The following is a 13,219-nucleotide window of genomic DNA, read 5'->3' as shown; positions in this document are numbered from 1 at the left end:
GGATTTTTATTGATATTTACTCACTATTTTGGTTTTATACTTGAACTCAGTCATGATATATTCTACTGTTTTCATAAATCAGCCGTGTTTACTCTGTTTTAACACTTAAATGATATTTTAAATGATATTCTGGGCTGAGCACCATATTTCACCGTGCCTGAGTGGCTGGTGAGATTCTGACTGAGTAAGGCTGAGGGCCTATGTTATGAGGAAACACTGATTATGATTATGAGGCCGAGGGCCTGAGATTTGTATGCCACGAGGTGGATTATTGATATGAGGCTGAGGGCCTAGTGATGATGCCACGAAATGGCTTGATATTGCACTTGGGCAGTAAGGGGCCTCTCTAGGAGTCTACACACCCCCAGTGAGAGAAGGTACCCATTGTGATGTGAGATATAGCTCGAGGGGCTGGTGTTGTTCCATGTTGTTGCCCGAGGGGTTATTTCTGTTAGTATTTGTGCCCGAGGGGCGGATTTTCTGTGCTTATATGCTCTAGTTGCTTAACATTTAACTGCTTAACTGTTAAAAAAGTATTTTTAAAGAAGTTTAAACTGAGCTAAGATGCTTTAAGAGATTTCACAGTTTCATTGCTTTCTTACTGGTTTTATACTGCTTCTATACAACATGTTGACGTGTTTTACGTGATTTCTTATCACTCAGTCTTCATTTATTATTATTACTCATTGAGTCAATGTACTCATATTACTCCCTGCACCTTGTGTGCAGATTCAGGTATTTTCGCACCCGGTAGCGGGTATTGGTTGATCAGAGGCAGAGTCATTGGAGTTTAGCAAGGTAGCTACCCGACGTCCGCATCACTCCTTTTCTCCCTCTTTATATCATTAGACTCTATTTAGTATATTTCCGTAATTTTCATTGTATTTTAGACCTTAGTAGATGCTCGTGACTTGTGACACCCCGATGTCGGGTTGTATCTATTTCTGCGCTGTTCATTTAAACTTATACTATGCAATATCTGATTAATTAAAAAGGCTTAAATTGACTTATTAAAATTATTGGAGTGAATCTAGGGATTGTGTCAGCTGACCTTGTCTTCACGAGAGGCGCCATCACGATCGGGTCCAGTTTGGGGTCATGACAAGTTGGTATCAAAGCCTAGGTTACATAGGTCTCACGAGTCATGAGCGGGTTTAGTAGAGTCTCGCGGATCGGTACGGAGACGTCTGTACTTATCCTCGGGAGGCTGCAGAACTTTAGGAAAAACTTCACATTCTTGAATTCTTATCATGCGTCTTTGATTCAGCTTGAAAATAACTCTTTTAATTCCTTTTACGAGTTCCTATGAATGCATGAGCTCTCAATATCAGATGTGCATCAATGGCTTGTGATTCCCTGATCGAGGGACGAGATGTGATCTCTGTATGGATGTTGGTCTAGTCTGGAAAACTTAGGGCCGAATTTTGCCTATAGCTTGAGCCCTGAGCTGTTGATTGTGCGAGCACGTGCTTCTGGATCTATATGTTCTGTTTTGTCCCTATTAAGGGGAGTAATGACTAGATAGCTACGCGATGAGTCTGATGTGACTACGAGATGTATTCCTATGATTTGGAAGCGATGCGAAGGGTCTGCTGGAGGATTGAGGAACCATTAGATGCTTGATTTCCATCTTGATTTGAGGTATAGTCCCGAGTTATAGGTGTGTGAAGAATATTTTCATGTTTCCTAATTGGGAGTGAAGTAAATTTCATCTTGCGGTATGAGTTCAGACTCAGGAAGATTCAGAGAATGTGTAATGCTTATGACGGTGGAGGGTATGCAGAAAGGCTAGTTTGAGGAGAAATAGGTGGGTTATCTCCTGTGGATTGTTCTGAAGTTGCGTAATCCTTTATGTCATTTATTGGAAGATCTCTGTTACCAGGGAAATATATGTTTTGTAATTTGAATTTGGGTCGCCTAAGAGAGTGGGTTTAACTATTATGAGAGTGAATGCGAGATTTGCAGAAGATTTAAAGTACTAGATGGTTTGTGTTTCACAAGCTTATGAAGGATTAAGTTTAATCTCACTATGGTATTATGGCAGCATTAGAGTATATGCGTTATGAGTTATTGTGTGTGTTTTGATCTATGGCTTTGAGCCAAGTGGGGGAGTCTGTTATTGATTAGGTGATTGCACAGTTATGTGCTATGTTGGTTCCAGTTTGAGGCGTACTGGTGAATCAGTTATGGCTTGTAGAGGTTGAGGCCGAGGATGGCTCGAGTAAATGAAATTTCAATACAGGTTATGCTATGATTTATGGGTGTATGAGAGCCACGGAATGACTTGAGTTGTTATCGGAAAAGAATGCTCAGTGCATAGGGCAGGAAGTTGCTTGGTTGCATTAAGGTGAGGCTACATTCTGCAGTGTCCGAGTGCTAAGGAGGCACAGGTTGTTCGGTTCGTTTGTTCAGGCTAATTGCAGTTTGAGTACAGTGGATGACTCTCGAGGAAGGTTCTAATGTGTTCAAGATCTTACATGTAATAATTGGAAATTTTCAAGTTGTACTTCTAGCCAGAAATTGAGGTTTGCATTTGGAGGGTGTCAAGACTTATGGCATTCCTATATCAATTATGGGATTCCATACATCAGTATCAGGAAGGTGAAGGTAACAGATTTAGATTTGCAGGGAGTCTCTTCGGAGTAAAGTATTTTGAATGTGGTGCTTTTGGGAATATTTAATAGAGAAATCAACGACTTATGAGTCTTAGACGGTGTGGTTTTATGCTTGGGTCTTGTGTGGTGAGTCTGGGTTGAGGAATTGTGGTGTTATACCAAGAAGAAGTATCAAGTTGAAGGTAAATAAGAAGTAACTTGGATAGACGGGATAGCTTGGTAGTAGGCCGGATCGGTATGGTAAGGATATGATTAGTTCCTTGGGTGCTTACGAGGTAATGAGTTTCCACAGGTGTTTCGTGGCAATGCTCTTGGGTTGTAGTGGCATGCGTAGCTTGGTTGAGTTAGAAGGATTCAGTCCTGACAGATTTAGTTTTGTGCAAAAGGGAACTCGGAGAGTTCTTGATGATTTCTACCACGGATTGGAGGTGTATATTTTCGAATGTCATGAGGAGCATGGGATTTATAGTGATTTCCTTCCAGATGGGCTCAATGGAAAGTTCTTGGTTGGTTAAGTACATAGTTGCTTGTGGCTCGGAAGGTATATGAAGTTCTCATATTATCCTAGGGTGGTATGGTATATGCGGTATATTGTGGAGGATTGAGATTTGCATGTGTAAGGTTACGGTTCAGTTCTGAAAGGGAGGTCACAAATTCTAGGGCAGCAAAGGTAGTTTCAGATGATTAAATAAAAGGTATTGCTAATTGGGGTGATTTGACGAGGGTATATGTTTCAAAAAAAAAAAAGAGAAAAGAGGCACTATGATTAAGTTGATGGTACTTCAGTAGTATTGTGGCACTCACTTGTTGGATCGACTACTGATATTCGAGTTTGCTTGGTGGCATAGAAGAATTATGAGAGCACCTCTCGTGGAAAGATTGGGTATTAGAGGTATTGTATATTCGGACGGCGGAATTGGGATTGAATATAGAGGTTCGCGTGCTATATGGAGTTGGAGATTGGGAGTTCCCATATTCAGGTTATGTTGTGGTTGTGGGTCGCGTGTATCGACACTGTATAGTGACTATCGGGGTTTGGAGACCCGAGTGAATCTTTTGCTGCTTGGTATGTTAGATTTTGATGTAATACTGGGTGTAGACTGGTTGTCTCCGTGTCGTGTTATTCTGGACTATTGTGCTAAGGCAACAATGTTGGCTATGCCGTGAATGCCGCAGATTGAGTGGTGAGGTTCGACGGATTATGTTCTAGTAGGGTGGTTTTATATTTCGAAGACCCAACGGATGGCTGGGGAAGGATTGTCTTTCTTATTTGGCCTTCGTGAGGGATGTCAGTGCAGAGATTTCTACGAATGATTCAATTAAGGTTGTATTGTGGGCCGAGCCCAGCCCGGGACAGCTAGCAAACGGGCCAAACGGGCAGGTCCCTAACGGTCCTAAAAGCCCACTGTGGGCCGATCCTCCCAAAATAAACCGCGAGCCCGGGACCGTTTAGCCCGGGACCGGCAGGCGGGACTGGGCCGGTTCAAACGGGCCCAACGGCTATTTTTCAAAAAAAAAAATTTTTAAAAAAGGCCAACGGTTAGAAGTTTAAAAACTAGTTGTTGGCCTGCCATTTTAGCCGTTTGGCTTTTTAAAAAATAGTCATTTGTCCCCCAAACTTTGTTTTAACCCCAAACTTTTTATAATTACACTTTTTCCCTATTCTCAACTATAAATACCCCCTCATTCTTTCATTTTTACTTACAAATTCATCAATCTCTCTCAATCTCTCTCTAATTTTCTTCTATAATTGCTTACTTTATTATTGCAATTTTGTGAAAAATTGTGAAGTTGGTAAATTGAAGTATTCAAGTTTTCAAGTCTTCAACGATATTCAATTTTCAAGAAGTTGTTCGTCAATTCGGTAAACTTGTTCTCTTAAGTTTTAATATTATAGTTTTGTTTGTTTTAGTTTGTATAATTATAATTAATATGGACTTTTCTTTGAAAAAAATATTTGGTGGTAAGGGTAAGGGAAAATCTAAAATTGGTGAATCTAGTCGCCAAGCTACTACTCCTCCCCCGACTCCCCGACCCAGACCTGTTACCCGTCCTCCTCCACCTATTATTCTCGATAATGATAACCCTTGTTTTCAATTTTTGGATAGTCAATTTTGCCATGATGTTGCACCAGGTCAACAATTAAATGATGAAGTTATGAATGCTCTTTATCCTAATCAAACTATCTTTGAAAATGATGAGGAAAATAATGATTTAGATGAAACACAACTGGATTTAGATGATACACCTACTAGTCCTGTTAATAACCCAACTGATAATAATCCAAATGATGCCCTGCCTGACCCTCCTGTAGTAACCCCTACTTTTAATAGACAACCTTCTAAACGGACTGAAACATCTCTTGTTTGGCACTTTTTACTCAACTAAGAGAACAAAGTAAGGCTAAGTATAAAACTTGTGGGTCTTTGATGGCTCATAAATATACAGGAGACCGTAGCGGTACAAGTACTTTGACTAGAAACATAAAGAAACACCCTAGATATAAACATAGATATTTACAAATGAAAGTTGCGCAAGAGGGGAATAGTGTAGATACTGAGGTTAACCTTAGTACAGGGTCAAATCTAGTTCAATTGGGAATTAACACTGTTACCGGTGGCATTTTATGTTATGATCCAAATAAAGATCGTGAAGAATTGGCAAAAATGGTTACTGTTATATGCTTACCCTATAGTTTTCCTTCTAACCCTCACTTTGTGCATTATATTAGAAGAGTTTTTAATCCTACTTATAAAGGATGGCCTTGCGCAACCGATATAAACATGAATATGAACAAATTTGCGCTATTTATTTACTCATATAGATTGTCACATTGCTATTACTACTGATATTGGTAGAAGTGGTAATGACTGTGATTGTCTAACTGTTACAAGTCATTGGATTGATAAGAACTGGTTAATGCAAAAGCGCACTATTGCTTATAGAATAATTAATTCACGCCACACAGGTAAGTTTATTGCTAACACAGTTGCAGATATTTGTAGATATTTTTGCATTAGAGATAAAATAATGTCAGTTTTAATGGATAATGCTTCTAGTAACACTAATGCTATAGGCTTGCTTACAACTACACTAAATCCTGCATTTAGTAATTTTTTCCATGTTAGATGTATTTGTCATATTTACCATTTAATCGTCGGTGATGGTATGAAAATTTTAAATGTGGAAATTGAAAAGGTTAAAATGGCTCTATAATGGCTTTTTTATTCAAACCGTTGAAGTAGACTTAGAGAATATTTTAAAAAATATGATGAATTTGGCCTTAGAGAAAGAAAGGTTCCTAAACCTTGTCCAACTAGATGAAATTAAATGTATGAAAGTATAGTTGTTGCATATGAATATAGAAACCCAATAAACGCAACATTTAATACTCGTGTTGGTGGTGATGATGATGAGCACCTTACAAATCAGGATTGGACTAATGTTAAAATGCTTGTAGACTTTTTAGAACAGTTTCATGTTGCTACAAATGAATTATCTGGGCAATATTATCCTAATATTTCTAACTGTTTAGTTTATATTGCAGCATTTGCAGATTTGTTTACTCAATTTTCAGAGGGTGGGGTAACTTATCAACTTGCTATTAATTCTATGAAAGATAAGTTTAAAAAATATTTTTTCCCTGCCCCCCTATTTTTGGTGTTACTGCCATGTTAAATCCTACCATAAAATTAGGAGGTCCTCACTTTTGGTACACAAAAATTTATAAGGCTTTATCACTTTCAGATGAGGAATTTGCTACACTTGGAGATGCAAAAGCCTCAATTAATATAAATTCTCAAACAATTTATAATGCTTATCAACTTGCCTTAGATCATGCTAGACTAAATGTTCCAACTCCTACTTCGTCTAGTTCGCAATCATCTAAAAGAACTGCGGGCCTAAAAGCACTTAGTTCTTGGACGAAGTTCAAGGGTTCTCAAGGTGATAATATTGGTGATAGTTCACAACTAAATTAGCTTCAAGTTTATTTGTCGCAGGGACTTGAATCAGAGAATCCTGATGGCTCCTTTGATGTTTTGGAATGGTGGAAGGACAAACAAAAACACTATCCAGTTATTTTAAGGATCGCTTGAGATATTTTAAGTGTTTAAGCTTCAACAGTGGCATCGGAGAGTGCTTTCAGTCAAGCGAGACTTCAAATCGGTGATAATAAAGCGTCTATGAGGGAGAGCTTGGAAAAATTAGTACTCTTCAAAGATTGGATCCGTTCGGAAAGAAGAAATTTCGGACTTGCAGAATCATAACCGGAGATAGACGAAGTTTATGAAGAAATATTAGCGTAACTTGCGCAGGATGCTGCTTCGCCCGAAAGCGGTGATGAACAAGCTTCTTTTCTGCCACCACCAATGAAAATTCCTCCAGACCTTGAAGGATTTATGAAATTTGTTAGAGACAATACATAGACTAATATGTAACTTGTATTTTGGCACATCTTCCTTACTTTTTTTCCTTTTAATAGTGGCATTAGTACCTTGTTGTGCTCATTCCATTGGAAGGAGGAAGACTAAGAAAGATATTTCCATTTTTTGTTAATGTCATAATAATAAAAATTATAAGACATTCCCTTGAATATTTCTTTGCAATTTATTTTGTGTTTAAATTTGATATATATATATATATATATATATATATATATATATATATACTATATACGACAATTTATATATAATTTATAAGAAATTGCCTTAGATAAAAAAATTCAAAAAAAAAGGCCGAAACACTTAGGCTCGTGGGCCCGACCCATTTAGCTCGGGATGGGCTTAGGCCCATAGTGGGCCAGTTCCAGCCATCAGGACCGTTTGGCCTAGGACTACCAAAGCCCGAGACCGTTAGGCCTGGCCCGTTTAGCCCATTTAGGCCCGGGCCAGGCCCAGAATACAACCTTAGATTCAGTTCTAGTGATGAGGGACTTTTCCTGATATGATTCCTGCTGCCGGGCATGTCACCGGACAGGGTTGTTGATTTCGGCATTGATTTTGTGCTGCACCCCGTATCGTATGGCACCGGTAGAGTTAAAGGAGTTGAAGGAGTAGCTTCAGGGTTTCCTTGATAAGGGGTTCATTGGCAGGCCAATGTGGATGTGTGTTCTAACTTGAGTCGGCCTGGTTGGCTCCGAGTTGTATTGTTGAGAGATGTGTTGATTCAATTGTTATTGAGCTTATTAGTAATCTGGGGAGATCTATGAGTTACCTTTTCTGTGTTGCGAGGTGTTATGATTTGTTGGTTATAGGCACTCATGGTGCGGTTCCATTAGGGTTTCATAGTGGAAGTTGAGCGGGAAGAGTATTGGATATTGCTCGGCGGATGGCGCATCAGTTGTGACCTTTCAGGTTTATGTATGTTATGTCAATTGCTTCACGGTGGTTATGATGATTACTTTGGTTTTAAACATCATATTGCGCATGGTTGTCGATTTTGAGCATAGTGACTTGAGGTGTTTCATATGGACCAGTGTTTGGATGAGGTCGCACATTGGAGCGAACCTATGTGGAGGTATGATCCTGCGGGTCAGATTCGTGTGTTCTATTTCTATGATGTGTGATGGGTTATCAGCAATGTATGTGGTGGTACTGGTGAGCTTGCGGCACAGGTCTTTCATTTGAGTCATTTTCCTGAATTGAGTATGTTCAGATTGTTGTTTATTGGTGCGCGGATTGCACAAGTTGTGGCTTTAGTCTGTATTGAGATGTCATGTCACCAGAGTAGTTGTGTTGGATTAGAGGAGATCGTTGAGATCTTTAATGAATACAAACAGATTCGATTTCAGCATGTTGGAAGGATAATATCGAGGTTCGGCTCAGAAATTTGCTATGGTCTCAGCTAAAGGAAAAGTGGCTTCATGAATAGTTGGTCGGAGTAATGATTATGGTGTACTGTGTGTTGCATTTATCAGTGGCAGCATATGAAAGTGTTGGAATGAGACTTTAGTTGATAAGAGGTTTTCTATCGGTATTCGGTGGTTGTGTGCAACTATTGTGATTAGAAGTTATCGCTACAAGTGTTTGATTTATGTGGTATGTCATGTAATTGCACCTGAGGTTGTAGGTATGGGTTATTACAGTTGGTTCGAGCTTATTCAGAGTATAGATGTGAGATTTTGATCTTCTGGATGATTTCAGGAGTGGAAATGTGGTTCCAAGTTTATGGGCTAGGTTGGATTGTGAAATTTCAGTTATATTGTGTTATCAGACCTATATGAGATAGGGTGACATGGTATCACCCCCGGTATATGCATGGTAAGGTTATTCAGCGATTAGTTGGCTTTTAGAACAACTATGGGCACGTCCGAGGACAAACGTATGTTTAAATGGGGGAGGATATAACGACCCGACCGGTCGTTTTGAGCTTTTGCACTTTGCTCGCCATTTCTCGGGCATGACTAGCCTTGTGTGATGTATTATGACTTATGTAAATCATCGATTTTGGTTTTAAGGGTAAACGGAATGAATTTGGAAGAACAATTCTCAATTTGAAACTTGAAAGGTTTGACCAAGATTTGACTTGTTAGTATATGATCTCGGATCGGAATTTTTATGATTTAGTTAGCTCTGTTATGTGATTTGGGACTTAGTAGCATGGTCAGAATGCATTTTGGAGGTCTGTGGAAGGTTTAGGCTTGAATTGGCGAAATTGAGATTTTGGCGTTTTCCGGTTGATAGATGAGATTTTGATATAGGGGTCGGAATGGAATTTCGAAAGTCGCAGTTGTTCCGTTGTGGCATTTGGGATGTGTGTGCAAAATTTTAGGTCATTCGGACGTGGTTTGGTATACCTTTTGATCGAAAGCGTAATTCAGAAGATTTTGGAAGATTCGGCTTGAATCCGATGTATTTTGGGTGATTCGATATTGTTTGAGGTGTTTTGAAGATTGGTACAGGTTTGGGTGGTATGTGACTTGTTTGTGCTTTTGGTTGAGGTCCCGGGGGGCCTCGGGGTGATTCCGGATGGGTGACGGAAGAATTAGAATTGAGTTTTTGTAGCTGAAGCATTTGGTTTCTGTCATAACCGCACCTGCGGTTGGAAGGCCGCAGGTGCAATGATCGTAGAAGTGTAAGGCGGCCGCAGATGCGGCCAAGTTGAAGTCCTTCAAGAACTGCAGAAGCAGTGTCGTGGGCGCACATGCGGTAGCGCAGGTGCAAGTTTCTAACCGTAGATATGGAAACTGGCAACTTAATGAAAACCGCAGATGCGGTGGATTTGGTCGCAGAAGCGATACTGCAGAAGCGGGAAATGGACTGCAGGTGCGAAAATGACTGGGTCAGAAAGTATATAATGTTCCTTCACGAAATTTTGCTAAGTTCTCTATTTTTGAAGACGGGAAGCGGGCTAGGGCAGGGAATTAAGGGAAAATCGAAGAGAATAAGTTAGGTAAGTTCCTTGAGCTTCATTACTCATGTTTATGATCATTTTTCCATTGTTTAATCATGGTATTAGTGGAAATTAAGGAAGAAAATTGATGGATTAGGGCATGAGATTAAGAGACCTTTGAGTGGGGATTTGAGGGGCCATTTGAGATCCGATTTTGATGTTCTTGATATTTATAGACTTGTGGGAGGACGAGGATTCTATTGATGTTAATTTTGTTGGATTTCGAGAAGTGGGCCCGGGGGCCGGGTTAGAGCAATTTCGGGATTTTTGATGTAGATTGGATATTTTTGAGTGGGCTTTGTCCCCTTCGCATATTTTAATGGTTATGCGCTGATTGTGGCTAGATTTGGAGCATCCTGAGGTCGATTCGTGAGGGCAAAAGCAACGCAAGCTAGAGTTTGGACCGGATCGAGGTGAGTAATGATTGTAAATGTTTTCCTGAGGGTATGAAACGCCGGATTGCACATCGTTGTGCAATATTGAGGTGACGCACATGCTAGATGACGAGCGTGGGATCGTGCACTGTTGGGGATTGTGACTTAGTACATCCCGAATGGTGGTCTTACCGCGTATTTGATTGAAAAATGTTTGTTATCATCATGTTTTGGGCTGAATGCCATATTTGGGCCTCGTGCCAACTATTTGAACCCTTAGGGGATTTTTACTGATATTTCCTCACTGTTTTGGTTTTATACTTGAACTCAGTCATGCTATATTTTACTGCCTTCATAACTCAGCCATGTTTACTCTGTTTTAACACTTAAATGATATTCTGGGCTGAGCACCATATTTTACTATGCCTGAGTGGCTGGTAAGATTCTGATTGAGTAAGGCTGAGGGCCTATGTTTTGAGGAAACACTGATTATGATTATGAGGCTGAGGGCCTGAGATTTGTATGCCATGAGGTGGATTATTGATATGAGGCTGAGGGCCTAGTGATGATGCCACGAGATGGCTTGATATTGCACTTGGGCAGTAAGAGGCCCCTCCACGAGTCTGCACACCCCCAGTGAGAGCGGGTACCCATTGTGATGTGAGATATAGCTCGAGGGGCTGGTGTTGTTCCATGTTGTTGCCCGAAGGGCTGTTTCTGTTGGTATTTGTGCCCGAGGGGCGGATGTTTTGTGCTTATCTGTGCTAGTTGCTTTGCATTTAATTACTTAATAGTTAAAAAGGTATTTTTAAAGAAGTTTAAACTGAGCTAAGATGCTTTAAGAGATTTCACAGCTTCATTGCTTTCTTACTGGTTTTATACTGCTTCTATACAGCATGTTGACGTGTTTTACGTGATTTCTTATCGCTCAGCCTTCATTTATTATTATTACTCACTGAGTCGGAGTACTCACATTACTCCATACACCTTGTGTGCAGATTCAGGTTTTTCCGCACCCGGTAGCGGGCATTGGTTGATCAGAGGCAGAGTCATTAGAGTTTAGCAAGGTAGCTGCCCAACGTCCGCAGCACTGCTTTTCTCCCTCTTGATGTCATTAGACTGTGTTTAGTATATTTCCAGAATTTCCATTATATTTTAGACCTTAGTAGATGCTTGTGACTTGTGACACCCCGATATCGGGTTGTATCTATTTCTGCATTGTTCATTTAAACTTACACTATGCAATATCTGATTAATTAAAAAGGCTTAAATTGGCTTATTAAAATTATTGGAGTAAATTTGGGGATTGTGTTGGCTGGCCTTGTCTTCACGAGAGGCGCCATCACGACCAGGTCCGGTTTGGGGTCGTGACACATAGATGACTGACGACGAGGTCCGATTAGGGTTAGGTTTGAGAGAATCTGAGAGAGAAAAGGGATTTCAGGGCAGCGAATGGTGGGAAATGAAAGGGTTTGGGGGGTCGTTTGGGACTAAAAAGGAAGGGGCTGATTGTGGTCGTTGATCTCTATGATCAACAGTCGAGATTAAAAGGGTTTGGGGCCAGATCGGGTATTAGGGTTTGGGTTGGGTAACTTTAAATTGAAATTGGGATGGTGTTGGGTTGAATTAGGACCAAAATTGAAATAAAAATTGGCCAGATTTTAAATAGTCACTTTTAATAACTACATAGTTTATAAAAAATAATAAATGAGTTCCAAAAAATATTTCGTGTAGTAAAACAATTTAAAAATAGTTATTTAACATTTTAAAAATATAAAAGACCATTTTTAGGCATCAGTAATGTAATTGTGCATTAATATTGGCTATTATTGCAAAGAAGTGCAATGTAGCCTAAAAACGTAAATGCAATTATAAAAATGCACTAAAAATATTTAATCACTATGTTGGCATAAATAATGAATTTAAATGGCTAAATCATCATAAAAGGATATGAAGGATAATTATTTGATATTTTATAAATAAAAAAAAGAAGAAAAAAATTGATTTGGAGCTTTTAAAATTATAGAAAAATTATAAAAATGCTTATGCACGCTTATAACTGCATATGTGCTATTTTGAAAGTATATATATATGTATTAAAGATATATAAGGAAAAATTGGGTATCAACAATCCCAACTGGAGGAACCACCCAAACTTCTCTTGGAGTGGAAACCAAGGTACTCAGAATCAATACCAGCCTCAAGCACCTTAACAACAATATAGACCACCTCAAGCTCAACAACAAGCGAGCCCAACAAGTCACCTTGAGGGCATGATGAAAAAAGTGATGGCTGATCAGCAAGCCCAAGACGCAGCAATGAGAAATTTGGAACGCTAAGTGGGATAACTTGCCAGTGCCCAACTAGACCAGTTAGAGCTCTTCCAAATGACACTGAAGCTAATCCTAAGACATCCCTTAATGCCATGTCATTGAGGAATGGGAGATAATTAGAAGAAGTCCAGTCGAAAAAGAGAAAACATGTGACTTTTAATGAGAAGCTAGCCACTATAGAATCAAAATCAGAAAATCCAAAGGAGTCAGAAAAGCCAGTTGAAGAGGCGGTGGATGATCAACCCCCACCATTGGTTGCAAGGACACCACCTCCTTTCCCTCAAAGATTGCAGAAAGTGAAGGATAACTCCGCATATAAAAAGTTTCTTGATATTTTGAAGCAGGTGCAAATTAATATTCCATTGGTTGACATCTTACCAGAAGTGCCCAAATATGCAAAGTACATCAAGTACATAGTGGAAAATAAAAGGAGGCTAACCTAGTTTGAATTTGTGGCACTCACTGAGGAGTGTAGCTCAAAAATTCAAAGCAAGTTACCTCAGAA

The sequence above is a fragment of the Nicotiana tabacum genome, chromosome 10, assembly GCF_000715075.1.
Source record: "Nicotiana tabacum cultivar K326 chromosome 10, ASM71507v2, whole genome shotgun sequence".
Classification (NCBI taxonomy): Eukaryota; Viridiplantae; Streptophyta; class Magnoliopsida; order Solanales; family Solanaceae; genus Nicotiana; species Nicotiana tabacum.
This window is presented reverse-complemented; position numbering follows the sequence as displayed.